At 35.0% G+C, this 17,032-nt stretch overlaps 1 protein-coding gene and 1 pseudogene across 1 annotated transcript in view; one reads left to right on the top strand and one right to left on the bottom strand.

The window, feature by feature from the left end:
- The window catches only part of CTNNA3 (catenin alpha 3), a 1,728,069-nt gene that overhangs the window by 532,521 nt on the left and 1,178,516 nt on the right, over positions 1–17,032 (bottom strand). The window lies entirely within an intron of this gene.
- The window catches only part of LOC133090011 (transmembrane protein 33-like), a 61,560-nt pseudogene continuing 59,718 nt past the window's right edge, over positions 15,191–17,032 (top strand).

The raw sequence follows: 17,032 nt of genomic DNA, 5'->3' as shown, positions 1-17,032 counted from the left end.
AACAGAAACAACAGAGATTTTTGGATCCAATATAATCTGCCACTTAGGTAGCTAATAAGTTTTGAATTTGGAGATGAGGAAATATCTACTATCTTCCAAATCACTGGCGTTCAAGTGGAGGAATTAAAAATAAATTTGATATCTTTGCCAAATTAATAAATTCCCTTTTTAAAAAAAAGGAATTCCATATAAACATAAAGGCAAAATGCAAGCTATTCATTAATTGCCAAAATGTGTTTTATACTAAGAAGTTGGCAAAATTTTAAATGAAAAACACCATATATTTGCAATGTCTGAATGCTTGGGATTGGACATTCTCTCCATATATTTGGAATTTCTGAAGATTCAACTTGGTCTTATCAAAAACCGTGAACTAAAACAAGTTCATGCAACATTAGGAGATTTAACTTTTTTAATTGTCAAAGAATATTTGCTCTTTATCTACTATGTATCTAAAGTAAAGAAACATTAGACAGGACAAACCCCAAAAATATTTTAAGGGTGTTAAGGGAGAAAAGCCATGCACAAATATTTAGTAAAGGCTAACAGGTATATAAAACCCAGATCATGTAAAGCAATATTTTCCCTGAGCTTCCAAGATATGTTAAGAAGATATATACATAGGGTATAGGGTATAAATTGGGTTAAAATAGTCAAGGATGACTTGGTCTCTCTCCTTTTCTCATTGCTTTTGTTCTCACTCTTCCTCCCTTTAATGGGTTCCTAGAAGATAAATTACCTTAATGTCCTTGACCTAGCATTTTGGATTCTTGGCTACTATGTCCACATCCACAAACCTACTCTATGGTACCATGATCTCCCAATGGGACAACTGAGGTAGCTTTAACCCTGGTCCCAGCCACTCTCTACAGATTAATATTTCCAAATTACAAATCTCACGAAGCTCCCATTTTCCTTTTTAATCTTAGGATAAATGCAAAAGCACTTCACTTGGCCAAAAGCCCTGAAATATTTGACACCTGTTTATTTCCCTAGCATCATTTACCATCAGCCCCCCTAACTTTCTACCTTTTCCTAGGTAACTCTAATTCATCTAATAGAGCTCATATCAAGAATCACTTCCTCAGGATAGCTTTATCAAATCTAGGTCAGGTTTCTTGTGATATACTCTCATAAAACAATGTCCTTTTCCTCTTGAGTGTTTATCTCACTAGGTAATGTGATGTTCATTAGAGTGAACTTTTGAATTCATTTGATAAATGTATGATCCACATCCCTCATTTTACTGAAAAGCAGGAATTTTAATGTTTTAATGTTATCTCCCCAGGGAGTGTGGAGAGCGTCAAACAGAATCCCCTTCTCATATAACCAGGGCTCCAGGCTACGGTTCTTTCTACTTGGCAGGCCTACACATTTAATAAAGCCTTTTCCCAAGTGAATAAGTCCATCCCTACAAGAAACTCTTATACTAGTACTTACAATTATATATATATATATATATATATATATATATATATATATATATATATATATATATATATGTATATACATTTTCCCAAAGAAGACATAACAGGGATGGTTAACAGGCACATGAAAAGATGCTCAATATTGTTAATTATTAGAGAAATGGAAATCAAAACCACAATGAGATATCACCCCACACGTGTCAATGGCTGTCACCAAAAAGACCACAGATAACATATGCTGGAGAGGATGTGGAGAAAAGGGGACCTTTGTACGCTGTTGGTGGGAATGTAAGTTGGTGTAGTCACTATGGAAAACATTATGGAGGTTCCTCAGAAAACTAAAAATAGAATTACCATATGACCCAGCAATTCCACTCCTGGTATATATTTGAAAAACATGAAAATACTAACTCTAAAAGACACAAGCACCCAAATATTCATAGCAGCATTATTTACAACAACAAGTTATGGAAGTAACCTAAGTGTCCATCAGCAGATAAGTGATTAAAGAAGATGTGATATATATATATTATATAGATATACAATATTCTATTATATATATCACAGAATATTATATATATATTATATATATCACAGAATATTACTCAGCCATAAAAAAAATAATGAAATTCTGCCATTTGCAACAACGTGGATGGATCTAGAGAGTATTCTGCTTAGTGAAATAAGTCAGGCAAAGACAAATACTGTATGTTATCACTTATCTGTGGAATCTAAAAAAATAAAACAAACAAATATACATCACAAAACAGAAACAGACTTACAGATATAGAAAACAAACCAGTGGATACCAGTGGGGAGAGGAAAGAGGGGAGGGGCAAAAGAGGGATATGGGATTGAGAGATACAAATTATTATATATAAAATAGATAAGCAACAAGGATATATTATATAGCACAGCGAAACATAGCCATTATTTTGTAATAACTTTAAATGGAGTATAGTCTATAAAATATTGAATCACTTTACTGTACACCAGAAACTAATATAATACTGTAAATCAACTATAATTAAAAAAAAAAAAGTCAGATGCTACCAATAAAAGGGAATAATACTGAATTTTTCTCGGCTACTATTTTATAAAATTCTTCTTGAGAGAGAGAGAGAGAGAGAGAAATTCCCTGAGAATGAATTAGAGTTGCCTTTCTCAAATTAGAAGCGTTGTGTATAGTTTGGGCAACTCAATCTTTGTATCTTTTTTCTTTAATCTGTCAAATTTGGAATATAATATCTAGCCTATAGAATTATTTAGAACTATCGATAAATAGTAAAGTACATTAGGAGTGATTTGAAAACATAAATAAACTATATAAACTTAAGATATTATTATGCCCCCTCAAATTCCTAGTTTTTTAAGATATTAAGAGTGAGAGTTGGAGGAGAAAGTCATTTTCATTCTGGAAATGGAAGAAAAAATAATCATGTTTCCCCATCAAATAATTATAAACATTATTGTTTAAAATTTACTACTATATTGGAGAAGACTACTTCTAGGTCACAATAGATTGTAAAAGTTCTGGATGTTTATTTCACTCTCCGGGACCTGGAGTCCTTAATTGCTGAAGCATATTCACTGGTGCATGTGAAATACCACAGTGATGCACTACTTACTGTAATAATTACACATTGAAGAAGCAATGGCCTACATTCAGGAGAACTCTCTTTGTCAGTATGCTTCTCAAGTAAAACAAACAATCTGAATTCTCAGCTGCAAATGAGTTGGTTGATAGATATTACCCTCGGAAGATATAATGATACTATACACTGGAAAATAGCCCCTCTTTGTTGAATGCAGGCTTGAAATTCTTAATTTTAAAGTGCTATTTATTTTGTGCTCAGCAGGCTTGAGCCATAACATGCATAGTAAAAGACAAATAAGGCTGTGGTTTTTAATTACAGACTTGAATACACTGGGCTATGTATAGAACTCAGGAATAAAGTACTACTGCTTCCTGGGCGTTGGACCTACGTAAATTAGATTGAGTAGTAGTACACAGACTACGAACAGGAGGTAATTCTCTCTGGGGAAATATAGGTGACAACGCTACAATGGCTTTTAGCAGCTAGCAGGGTCTATCTGACGTGCTAATGTCATTTCATGTAATGGATTGGGAAGAACTGGATGTTCTCCATGATGCAGGCCAAGCATCATTTCTATGATGACTAAGTTTTCTTGACATAAAAGACGTTTCCTTCCATTTTCTAGCCTCATTTGCAGCCCTCCTGGTGAGGAAAAGGAGGGAGTGGTCTACATTTCTTCATAGTCAGCTGAGGCTGTAGCTGCAGTGAAAGCAAGATTCGAAGGATAACTTACATGCAAAATTCACAGAATTATGACCAGTTGAATGTGAGGGATGAGAATTAAGAAGGAGTCAAGGAGAGTTCCCAAGTGTCTGGCTTGAGTTACTCAGTTAATGGTGGTTCCGGTGATGGAAATAAAAAATATGGAAGATACCATTTGGGGGAGAAAAATTTTAAGTTGCAAAAGCCCAAGATTAAATTACAAGCGAAGCATTTTATGTGGAAAACAATTTTTACCAAAGAAAGACTTACATAAAATTGAAAACTATGGATGGCTCATTTAGTTGAATTTAGTAGATTTTTTTTCTTTCACAGAAATTGTTTTCACTTTTCAAATAATGTGAGGGGTTTCTTCAATTTGACAAATGGTTGTAAAAACAAGTTTGTAACACATGTAGCAATTAGTTCCTGGCTGAAACCTGATCATTAACTTAATTCACAGAAACTAATGACGCACAACAGTAAGGAAGAATAGGACTGGGACCACAGTGACAAAGACCAGACTGCACCTTTCTGTCAGAGGGCAGGAATTTCACTTATATTCAAGGTTCAATATTTTTGAATGCAAAGACAAAATAGATGGTAACACAGAACACAGCCCGTACAATGGTTTCATTCATTAACTTTGGAAAATCTACCACTGAAAGTAAGACTTTTCTTAGTTTATCTACCATTATGTGAGATAAACTCAAGGCAAACTTTCGTGGTCCCTTTCATTTCCCTTTAAGAATGGGGTCTTCACTATGATGTTATTAAAATCAGCAAAAAGGGTTAATAAACTCTTCAAAGCAGGGAAAAAAAATGGAACATCATCTTTTCAGGTGTTTCTCTAAGATCCTTTCACTGTACTGGAAAGAGTAGAAGATGTAAGTCAGTCCTCAGTGCAAATCACAAAGCCCCCATGCCTACCACTACCAGGGCAAGGAGTAATAACCACCTTCTCAGGAAGTCAATCATAGATATTTTCTTTACATGAGATAACACACTCTTTCTTACAGATTATCCCCTATAGGGAGGACCACACCCATGGTCTTATCGATCAGTTCCTCACTGGCTACTCTGTAGCAACACAACATTTTAATTCTTTTCCTGGGTAGACTAGGGCAGTTCAGCTCAGAGGTCAAAGCAATATCTTTTGTTAGAAAAGTTGGCAGAAGTCCCTATTCAAACACTTTCAAAGTAATGGCCTTAGCGTTGATAGGGTAATTAGCCTTATTGGACTTCACATAGCAGCCTTGCTATTTCTGGGAAGATGTTTCCAGAGCTTAGTTCTTATAAATCTGCTGTGTTTAGAGCTGAAATATTTAGTGACTTAGGAAGGATTGACTTTGAGCTTGAAAAGACCTTCCTGTGGCAAAGTTTAAGAATGGGGCAGTGTTGCAATCAACATAACCAAAAGGAAAGTGCTTGCTTTTCGGACAGTTCAATCTGAGTGGTTCTAGAGCAGTACCATGACTTTTCTGAATCAGGCATTTGAAACTTTACTGATAAACCTTTTAAATAGTTATCAAAAGGTCACTTGCACCAGGTAGGCTAACCATTGAAAACATGAAGAAAACTGCTGATTTTAAGCATCCTGCTGACAGGAGGTACTGTGGATTTAAAGAAAAGATAAATGTTTTCTGTCTTAATATAAACAAAATCCATCCTAGCTAGAGTTTAGCTGAGTAGGAAAGGAGCATTTTTAGAGATCGTTAATACACTTTACTCTTCAGGTTTAACCTTCTTTCATTATGTTTTTCTTTTTTTCTTAGCTCGATTATTTTATTATTCCGCAACTTATCAGTTTTCTTTGTTTGCTTACTAGATGTGTCTTACCAACCTATAGAACTTTTGTTCCAGTAAGATGATATATGCTAAACTACTACTGTTATCATCATTGGAACTATCATCATATTACACTACCTCATAGAATTGTGTAAAACATTGTTGCTCAAGTGTCGTAGGGCAACTACCACCATCAGTATCACCTGCATTGTTAGACGTACAGAATCTCAGGTCCCATATCAGACCTACTGAAAGAGAACCTGCAGTTTAACAAGACCCTCAGGTTATTCATAGGCACATGAAATATTTAAAAGCACTAATGTAAAGGATTAAAATTACTTAGGTAAAGTAACTATAATAGTTCCTGGTTAATGTTTAATAAATATTTCCTTCCCTTTCTTAACTAACTGAGAAAATAGATTAACCCATTTTCATTTCATTTTAACAATCTCTCCTTCTTTTATCTCTATTTGTTAACATCACACACACCAAAAAGAACCACTATCATCACAAATACCAATAACAAAAACAGACATTAAATCCTTACTGGTTTAAACACATACAAATGCAAACCATGATCCCTGAACTAGAATGTATGATCTGTTTGGGATGACAGAATATTATCTAGAAAACTTAAATGTGAGGTACCTGTGTAAATAAAATTTAATTCCTGTCTGTTTGTGAGTAGCATCACCAAAACAAAATGACTAGGTGGCTGGTACTTTTGGAATGGTCTCACTTGAAATACAGGTTATTTGTTGTACATGAAATTCACTTTGGTAGCTTATGGTTTAGAGGAGATCACACCAGAAAGTTAAATGGTCATTTCTGAGATCAGGAGAAACAGATACAGTGCAAGAAAGAATCACTTGACCACTGATTGAGAGAGATATGCCACAGGTATCTTATGCTTTGGACATAAAAAATAAAAATGGTTTCTGGGACAAAACCCGGATCAAAAGTCATTAGTACAGAAGTTCTAAGTTGCAAAAATGAGGTTGAGCCATTTTTCACATAAATTACTGAAGGTGAGCATGAGTAGCAGTATCTTTAGGTGTATTTTACTTTTAAAGCAATTCTTAAAAAAACAAAACAAAGAAAGCGATAGAGACAAAACTACCTCATCTAAGGTTATCTGGAATTTGGAAGAGCCAGACTTGGGTCTAGGTGGATGTTGATTGATGAACAGAGCTACATTCCAAGTTCTAGTTTATAAATTGATAAGTCTGTGTTCACCTTTTATATACCTTCCAAAACTGTGTGAAATTAGAAATTATTCCCTCTCCGGCTTTATCTTTTAAAATGGATGATCCTTATATACAAATTCTTCTAATTTTACCTGGATCTTTTCCATATCCAATTTTTTTTTAAATCAAAGTATAGCAATTAGACCTACATTCCATATTTATGGCATAGGCTAACCCATTCTGGGGATTTTATTCTCAAACAAATCTTAATCATTACCAACATTTTTAACCCATTTGTTAAAAAAATCAATCCAACAATTTCAGTAGAGAATCTACAGTAATGCTCAGGTTCTTCTTGTTATTATTTCCTGTCCAAATCTCATCATCATACAGGGGTGGCTTGAATTATTTCCTTTTAAATCTAAAGCATATTTATCACAAAAGAATCTGATCTCTTTCATTTCTTCTCAATCTTCCAAAAGTGTAACTACTTCCTCAAATTTAATCACACCAATTTGGCATCTCCTTGGTGTTTTTATTCTGTACTTCTACTTCCAGATCCCTTGCAAAAATGTTAGTGTATTAGAATTCCAGTAATTTTTTTTTTCTATCAAGTCCTGATTAGTTGTAATTTTTTTCCCTGTATCTAAGCTACTTACATATGTTATAAAAATGTTTTTACAATGAATATACCTCTCACTCAGTCTTCTATTAACCCATGAAAAAAATTCTAACATATCATTAGGCAAAATGTCCTTCTATAGAAGTCATCATCTTTCCTCCATAACATATGTTTCCTTCAGTATTCTGTGATTCTAAGACTTAAAAGTGATGCTGACATTGTACAAAGTCAACACTTTTTTTTTTTTTTTTAATGGATGAACTGTTAGGTTGTAAAACACATGCTCATCCCAGGGGAGAGGATTTTTTTATTCTTTCCCTTGCTACTCAGTGGATTTTAACTTTACAACGCTTAAGAGAGGCAGATTATCAAATGGCTGCTATAGACTCATTTAAGAAACTCCTATTTCTACGTGTGAAGAGTATTTTGCAATGCATATTTTAAAAATTTTAAATGTGCAGACTTTGAAATAGCAATTCACTTTCAGAAATGTACTCTAATGTAATAACCAAAGATGTATATTGAAATTTAACTTAACAACACCACAGTAGTGTTTAATAAATAAATAGTACATAATAAATGACCAAAATGGAGATTGGTTAAGTAAATTGTAATACAGCTTTTTAATGAAATACTATACAGCCATGAAGAGTTACATTGCAGGACAAGATTTAATAACATGGAGAAGGGTTCAAAGCATCTTAAGTGAAAGAAAAGATTAACAATAGGAGTGTGATACAATTTGGTTTTATGCGTAGAGATATCTACCTATCACTGAATAATCTAAAAAGGATGTACACCAAAGTATTACTCTATTATTTCTGGTAGAAGAATTACAAGAAATTTTTTTATTTTTAAATTTATTTTTGTTTGTTAAAAAAAAAAAACCACAAATGAATTACATTTCTTAAGGTGGGAGGAGTAAAGCTCTATTAGAGTTATTCAAAATATTTCTATTCAGCATCTCTGTTTATCTCACAAGCTCATTTCAATTATGAGAGAAGCTATGAGCAGCATGTAACAACATCCAATTTGCAACTATAAGAGGATTTTAAAAGTTTCTTCTCATGGTGAAATAAGGGAATCAATGAAAATTTTTGAATTATCCTTATTCAAAATTTAGCTAAACCTTTTTGAGATATGTATTTGTTCTTCAGCATTTTAATTTTATTCTATCTACTTTTGAGCTAAATGAAAAACCTATTCTATTTACCGGCTCCATCAGTAGTTTTATTTACTGCTTCAGACCTTGAAACAAATTAATGCAAAAGATTTAATGATACTTTAGGATTTACTTCACACAGAAAATTGACCCAAGGTTTCATCAGCTATAATGTCCCTTTTGGTATTAAATATTTTAATATGCTAACCATGAAAGATACAGGATGGCCAGCTTCCCAGTAAATGACCAACCTCCTAGTAAATTTCCTTCTCCTTCTTTTTACCTATAAACCTATAAAATTCCTTCTCCTCTAGTATAGGCAGGAAATCTTTACTCAAGACTTGATGTTAAGCATTTTCTAATGCTTGAGAAGACCCTGTATTAGGGGTGTGGAAAAGGATAACTAATCATTTCAAGCAAGGTTTGAGTTGCTGAGACTGCAAACGTCACTTTGGCCCATTTTCTATTTCAAGGATTTTGTGAGTATGTAATTAAAAAACCAAGCCAGAGGAGCATTTTAATATATATAAATTGGGATTGCTTTTTAGAAAAAAAAAAAATCCCTATCTTATTTTTAGTAATATATTCTAGGTTCAAACTAATAAATCTCTTGAATATTCCATACACTAAACTTATATGACCACATCATATTAGTGAATAAGCTATCATCTCAGGAAAAATGAAGTCAACACTCAATTTCAATCTGTGGGATAATCGTGTTTGGTTTGCTTTTAATATAAAGTCCACAGTCTAACTGATGAAAGAAATTAAAGATGATACAAATAGATGGAGAGATATACCATGTTCTTGGATTGGAGGAATCAACATTGTGAAAATGACTCTACTACCCAAAGCAATCTACAGATTCAATGCAATCCCTATCAAACTACCACTGGCATTTTTCACAGAACTAGAACAAAATATTTCACAATTTGTATGGAAACACGAAAGACCCCGAATAGCCAAAGCAATCTTGAGAACGAAAAATGGAGCTGGAGGAATCAGGCTCCCTGACTTCAGACTATATTACAAAGCTACAGTAATCAAGACAGTATGGTACTGGCACAAAAACAGAAATATAGATCAACGGAACAGGATAGAAAGCCCAGAGATAAACCCACACACATATGGTCACCTTATCTTTGATAAAGGAGGCAAGCATATACAGTGGAGAAAAGACAGCCTCTTCAATAAGTGGTGCTGGGAAAACTGGACAGGTACATGTAAAAGCATGAAATTAGAACACTCCCTAACACCATACACAAAAATAAACTCAAAATGGATTAAAGACCTAAATGTAAGACCAGACACTATCAAACTCTTAGAGGAAAATATAGGCAGAACACTCTATGACATAAATCACAGCAAGATCTTTTTTGACCCAGCTCCTAGAGAAATGGAGATAAAAACAAAAATAAACAAATGGGACCTAATGAAAGTTAAAAGCTTTTGCACAGCAAAGGAAACCATAAACAAGGCCAAAAGACAACCCTCAGAATGGGAGAAAATATTTGCAAATGAAGCAACTGACAAAGGAATAATCTCCAAAATTTACAAGCAGCTCATGCAGCTCAATAACAAAAAAACAAACAACCCAATCCAAAAATGGGCAGAAGACCTAAATAGACATTTCTCCAAAGAAGATATACAGATTGCCAACAGACACATGAAAGAATGCTCAACATCATTAATCATTAGAGAAATGCAAATCAAAACTACAATGAGATATCATCTCACACCACTCAGAATGGCCATCATCAAAAAATCTAGAAACAATAAATGCTGGAGAGGGTGTGGAGAAAAGGGAACCCTCTTGCACTGTTGGTGGGAATGTAAATTGATACAGCCACTATGGAGAACAGTATGGAGGTTCCTTAAAAAACTAAAAATAGAACTACCATACTACCCAGTAATCCCACTACTGGGCATATACCCTGAGAAAACCATAATTCAAAAAGAGTCATGTACCAAAATGTTCATTGCAGCTCTATTTACAATAGCCAGGACATGGAAGCAACCTAAGTGTCCATCATCGGATGAATGGATAAAGAAGATGTGGCACATATATACAATGGAATATTACTCAGCCATAAAAAGAAACGAAATGGAGTTATTTGTAGTGAGGTGGATGGAGTTAGAGTCTGTCATACAGAGTGAAGTAAGTCAGAAAGAGAAAAACAAATACAGTATGCTAACACATATATATGGAATCTAAGGGAAAAAAAAAAAAAGGTCATGAAGAACCTAGTGGTAAGACGGGAATAAAGACACAGACCTACTAGAGAATGGACTTGAGGATATGGGGAGGGGGAAGGGTAAGCTGTGACAAAGTGAGAGAGTGGCATGGACATATATACACTACCAAACATAAAATAGATAGCTACTGGGAAGCAGCCGCATAGCACAGGGAGATCAGCTCGGTGCTTTGTGATCACCTAGAGGGGTGGGATAGGGAGGGCGGGAGGGAGGGAGATGCAAGAGGGAAGAGATATGGGAACATATGTATATGTATAACTGATTCACTTTGTTATAAAGCAGAAACTAACACACCATTGTAAAGCAATTATACTCCAAAAAAGATGTTAAAAAAAAAAAAAAAGAATCTTGAAAGAGTAGAATTTTGACTAGAAAAAAATGAGTTGAAGTGTCCAACAACGATATTAACAATATCAATGACAGCAAACATGTATCAAGCACTTAGTATGCTCCAGAAACTCTGCCTAGAGGATCATTTATTCCTCACAAAACCCATATGAGGTAAGCTGGGACGAAGTGAGAGAGTGGCATAGACATATATACTACCTAATGTAAAATAGATAGCTAGTGGGAAGCAGCCGCATAGCACAGGGAGATCAGCTTTGTGCTTTGTGACCACCAGGAGGGGTGGGATAGGGAGGGTGGGAGGGAGATGCAAGAGGGAGGAGATATGGGGATATATGTATATGTATAGCTGATTCACTTTGTTATAAAGCAGAAACTAACACACCATTGTAAAGCAATTATACTCCAATAAAGATGTTAAAAAAAACCCCAAAAAACCAAAAAAAAAAAAAAATAAAGTTCACAGTCTAATAAATACAAAGGTATCAGAAGAAAATTTAATAAAATATCTCAAGCTATTCTGTTAAATAATATCAACAACTTTCTTGCATTTCATGGAAAGAGAAAATATATACTGTGTACTTCTCATTATTTAAAATTTTCCAGGACCAAATAAACCAAGTTTTCTATTGCCCTTCTACTGGTTTGGGAAAAGATTTATGTAAAAAGGCATTATCTTCTAGTTGGAAAACATAAACGATGAGGGCAGTTGTTCTTATAATTAATCATATTATAGTATAGTTTCTATAATTAATCCTATAATTTCTCACAGTGACTTAACAAAATACATTTAGATATGAATTTTAAATACTGATAAAAAATATTAGAGATGAATGGGTAGGATATTTTCTTCTTTTAAGCTTTATGTAGTGGAATAAAACAAAATAAAAACATAAAAACAGAATGTGTAGCTTTAAACTCATCACAACAACACCCGATTTGAGAAAGAGAAATATTGCCATGACTTACACATCCCTATATCTTTCTTTTCCTTTATAATTGTACTGTATATATATGCATTTCTAAACATTATAGCTTAGTTTCATCTGTTTCTGAAATTTATAAAAGCAGCCAACTCTATGCCTGGCTCTTTAGTCAATATTATACTTCTAAGATTCATCCAGGTTATCATATGTAAATATGTCATTCATTTTGTTAGCTTTTTCCATTATATAAATATAAAGCAAATTATTTCTCCATTCTACTATCAAACACTTTTCTATTTCTAGTTTGGGGCTATTACAAGTAATCTGCCATAAACATTTTCTATATATCTCCTCATGCTTATATGCATGAATCTCTTCAGGGTATATGTCTGAGAGTGAAATTATTGGGTCATAGAATGTACGCATTTCCACTTTAAGAGACAATGCCAAACAAGTTAGCATCCATCCATACCCATTTATTTATTTATTTACTTATTTATTTTCAAAATTCAGTGTAGCAATGTGATATTCATATTTTCCATAATATCAGAAACAGATTGTTATTTTATTTTATTTTTTAAATAAATTTATTTATTTATTTATTTTTGGCTGCATTGGGTCTTTGTTGCTGCGAGCGGGCTTTCTCTAGTTGGTGTGAGCTGGGGCTTCTCTTCGTTGCGGTGCACGAGCTTCTCATTGAGGTGGTTTCTCTTGTTGTGGAGCACAGGCTCTAGGCACGCGGGCTTCAGTAGTTGTGGCCCTCGGGCTCTAGAGCACAGGCTCAGTAGTGGCGCATGGGCTTAGTTGCTCCGCGGCATGTGGGATCTTCCCGGACCAGGGCTCGAACCCGTGTCCCCTGCATTGGCAGGCAGATTCTTAACCACTGTGCCACCAGAGAAGTCCCCATCCATACCAATTTAAACTCCCAGCAATATATGAGTATTCTTTATATTCAACATCTTCATCAGTTCTTGGTATTTTCAGCCTTTTAAATTGTAGCCATTCTGGAAGTAATACATTTGCTGTTTCTGTTTAGAGACCCCTGAAAATTAAAGAGGTTAGACAGCTTTTTTACATGTTTATAGGACATTTGGATTTTGTCCTTTTTGAACAGCATATTTAAGTCACTTGCCCATTGCCATTTTTCGACTGGATTTTCTGTCTTTGTATATTTTATATGTCTATATTTATATGTACATATATTGCTCATATTATATATAATATCTGTATAAACATGGTATTCATTCATTATATATAGATATGTATGTTATATATATATATTTAAATGTATTTATTTTATTTATTTTATTTTTGGCTGTGCTGGGTCTTCATTGCTGTGCACGGGCTTTCTCTAGTTGCGGCAAGCAGCAGCCACTCTTTGTTGCGGTGCGCGGGCTTCTCATTGCGGTGGCTTCTCTTGCTGTGGAGCATGGGCTCTAGGTGTGCAGGCTCCAGTAGTTGTGGTGCGCGGGCTCAGTAGTTGTGGCTCGTGGGCTCTAGAGCGCAGGCTCAGTAGTTGTGGCTTGCGGGCCTAGCTGCTCCGTGGCATGTGGGATCTTCCCACACCAGGGCTCGAACCCATGTCCCCTGCACTGGCAGGCGGATTCTTAACCACTGAGCCACAAGGGAAGCCCTGTATGTTATATATTTATATGTGTATATCTTCTAGATATGAGCCCAGTGTCAGTTATATAATTTGCAAATATATTTTCCCATGTGGAGGCTTATATTATATTTTCACTCTCTTATAGATGTATGTTGATAATAATGGGCCTGTAGTTTTAATGTAGTACAATAATTCCTTATTTTTTTTAATGCTTTTTGTTCCCATGAAAAAAGTTTTGTTTTTATCCCAAGCACATGAAGATATTCTTCCACATTATCTTCTAAAAACTTATGTTTTGCCTCTTACATTTAAGTTACTAATCCACATGGATTGGTGTTTGTGTAGAGTATGAAGCAGAATTCAAGTTTTATTTTCTTATTATGTATCTCACTGTCATGGTATCATTTACTGAAAACAGCATATTTTCCCCAATCCTTTCTAGTGTCAAATGATCATAATAAAGGTGTATTTCTTCATCTCTATTTGTTTATGCTTGATTCAGTACAACATGGTCTTAGTTACTATAGCTTTATAATAAGTCTTGATAAGTCCCAAAGAGCAACTACTTCCAATACTATACATACTTCAGTCACGATAGATTATGTTAAACTGCAGTAATGATAAACCACCCTAAATTGCAGAGGCCTGTAACAACAGAATTTTTCTATTTTGTTTTCCTTGATCACTATATATGTCCATTTTGGGCTGCCTAGAGAATCTACTTGATCTCTCCTAATTCTGTGACCCAGGCTGAAAGAGCAGCCAATCTCTTGCACTTATTGCTAATTAATTACCTTGGTAGAGGAAAGTAGAGAGAGTGTAGTAAATTGGCTACACTGGCTCTTAAAGCTTCCACCCAGAAGTAACACATGGCACTTTCACATTCATTGACAAATAAGCCACGTGGCCACTCATTGGCTCAGGCAGGGGGAGAAAAGGAAATATTTAGTGGATAGCATTAATGATGAACATATTCTTTTGTAGGAGTATATAACCTATTTTTGCCCCTTTGCTTTTCCACATGAACTTTCTCATTAGTTTGTAAAGTTCAATAAATATCTTTTTAAGATTTTGATTGGCACTGCATTAAATTTGTACATCAGTCTGGGGATATTTGCCAGTTCTATAATACTGGGTCGTACAATTCATGATACGTATGCGTGTGTATACATATACATATATACATATATATGTAGTATGTATATATTTACACATGCATACATATATACATATACATACGCATTGACATAGAAACAAATATATATATTTATATATGTATTTGAGACTTCATGCATTTTTTTTTCTCAATTACACTTTTTGGTTTTCTGCATAAAGGTCTTGTACAAATTTTTGTTAGATCATTCCTGGGTATTTGATATTTTCGATGCTATTGTCTATATTATATTTTAGAAAATTTCATTTCTAACAATTTTTTGCCAGTTCATAGAATTGCAATTGCTTTTTTTCTTTTTGACATCCCCCTGCCCAGTCCCACTCACCCAGAATTTAGATATCCTGCTTTGTTCTCTGGCCTCCGCCCAAAATAAGAGGAGCAAGGGCCTTGGCTTGGGGAGATGTCCTCACTGCCAACGTGGCCTGAGAACGGGGAGTGTCCCCAACACCAGCTGGTGGCAGAGGCATCGAGGCCGCAGAGGTTAGCAGGTTCCAGGCCTATATTTTGTTTCTTCTTCTTTTTTTCAGGCCTATATTTTGAGGTCCAGAGCACAGGCGTCTGCAACTGACTTGCAGGCAGAGCAATCCTGCCTCACAGCTCCTAAAGCCCACCGTGGATCAAACACCACCACCGTTAACTTCAACAACCTCTGCTCTGCCGTATTCTCTCTGACCGAAGTGGAGAAACCTTCCAATTCAAATCCAAATCCACTTAAACAAGAAGGAGCTGAGAGACTGTATTTCTTAAGATAACCTCTGGGTGCCCTCATGCCTAAGGCAGAGAGAGCAAAGAGTGAGCGTAATTTTACAAAAGGAAGCCGGGAGGGGAAGGCCCTTCCACCATGCCAAGACTCACCAGAGCAGGCAGAAACCTGTGCTCTGCAATTGCTTTTTTTATATTGACCTTTTATCCAGAAACCTGGCTAATTCATCTACTAATTATAATTTGATTTTGCATTCCTTTGTATTTGTTATGTATGCAGTCATATTACCTGCAAATAATGAGAATTTTATTTCTTACTTTCCAGTTCTTATATGATTCTTTTTCTTATCTTTTATTCCTGATCAGAACTTCTAGAACAATGTTAATTAAAGTGTCATAGCACTTAAGTGTTTATGACTCTCATTCCTAATGTCAAAGGGAAAGCTTTAAAATACCATTAAGTTAGATATTTGTTGCAGTTTTTTTTTCCCCAGATATCCTTTTTCATGTGAGGAAAATTTCCGTTGATTCTTAATTGGCTAAAATGTTAATTTAATCTGATATTTTTTCTGCATATATTGAAATAGTTGTAAGACATTTCTCTTTCATTTAGTTAAAGTAGTAAATTACAGTAATTTCTTTTATTTATTTATTTATTTATACAACAGGTTCTTATTAGTCATCAGTTTTATACACATCAGTGTATACATGTCAATCCCAATCTCCCAGTTCATCACACCACCACCCCCACCTCCCACCGCTTTCCCCCCTTGGTGTCCATATGTTTGTTCTCTACATCTGTGTCTCAATTTCTGCCCTGCAAACCGGTTCATCTGTACCATTTTTCTAGGTTTCACACATATGCGTTAATATACGATATTTGTTTTTCTCCTTCTGACTTACTTCATGCTGTATGACAGTCTCTAGATCCATCCACGTCTATACAAGTGACCCAATTTCGTTCCTTTTTATGGTTGGGTGATATTCCATTGTATATATGTACCACATCTTCTTTATCCATTCGTCTGTCGATGGGCATTTAGGTTGCTTCCATGACCTGGCTATTGTAAATAGTGCTGCAATGAATATTGGGGTGCATGTGCCTTTTTGAATTATGGTTTTCTCTGGGTATATGCCCAGGAGTGGGATTGCTGGGTCATATGGTAATTCTATTTTTAGTTTTTTAAGGAACCTCCATACTGTTCTCCATAGTGGCTGTATCAATTTACATTCCCACCAACAGTACAAGAGGGTTCTCTTTTCTCCACACCCTCTCCAGCATTTGTTGTTTGTAGATTTTCTGATGATGCCCATTCTAACTGGTGTGAAGTGATACCTCATTGTAGTTTTGATTTGCATTTCTCTAATAATTAGTGATATTGAGCAGCTTTTCACGTGCTTCTTGGCCATCTGTATGTCTTCTTTGGAGAAATGTCTATTTAGGTCTTCTGCCCATTTTTGGATTGGGTTGTCTGTTTTTTTAATATTGAGCTGCATGAGCTGTTTATATATTTTGGAGGTTAATCCCTTGTCCGTTGAT

This window comes from Eubalaena glacialis, chromosome 1, assembly GCF_028564815.1.
Source record: "Eubalaena glacialis isolate mEubGla1 chromosome 1, mEubGla1.1.hap2.+ XY, whole genome shotgun sequence".
Classification (NCBI taxonomy): Eukaryota; Metazoa; Chordata; class Mammalia; order Artiodactyla; family Balaenidae; genus Eubalaena; species Eubalaena glacialis.
Note: the sequence above shows the minus strand (reverse complement) of the source record. Positions and strands in the feature narration are given on the sequence as shown.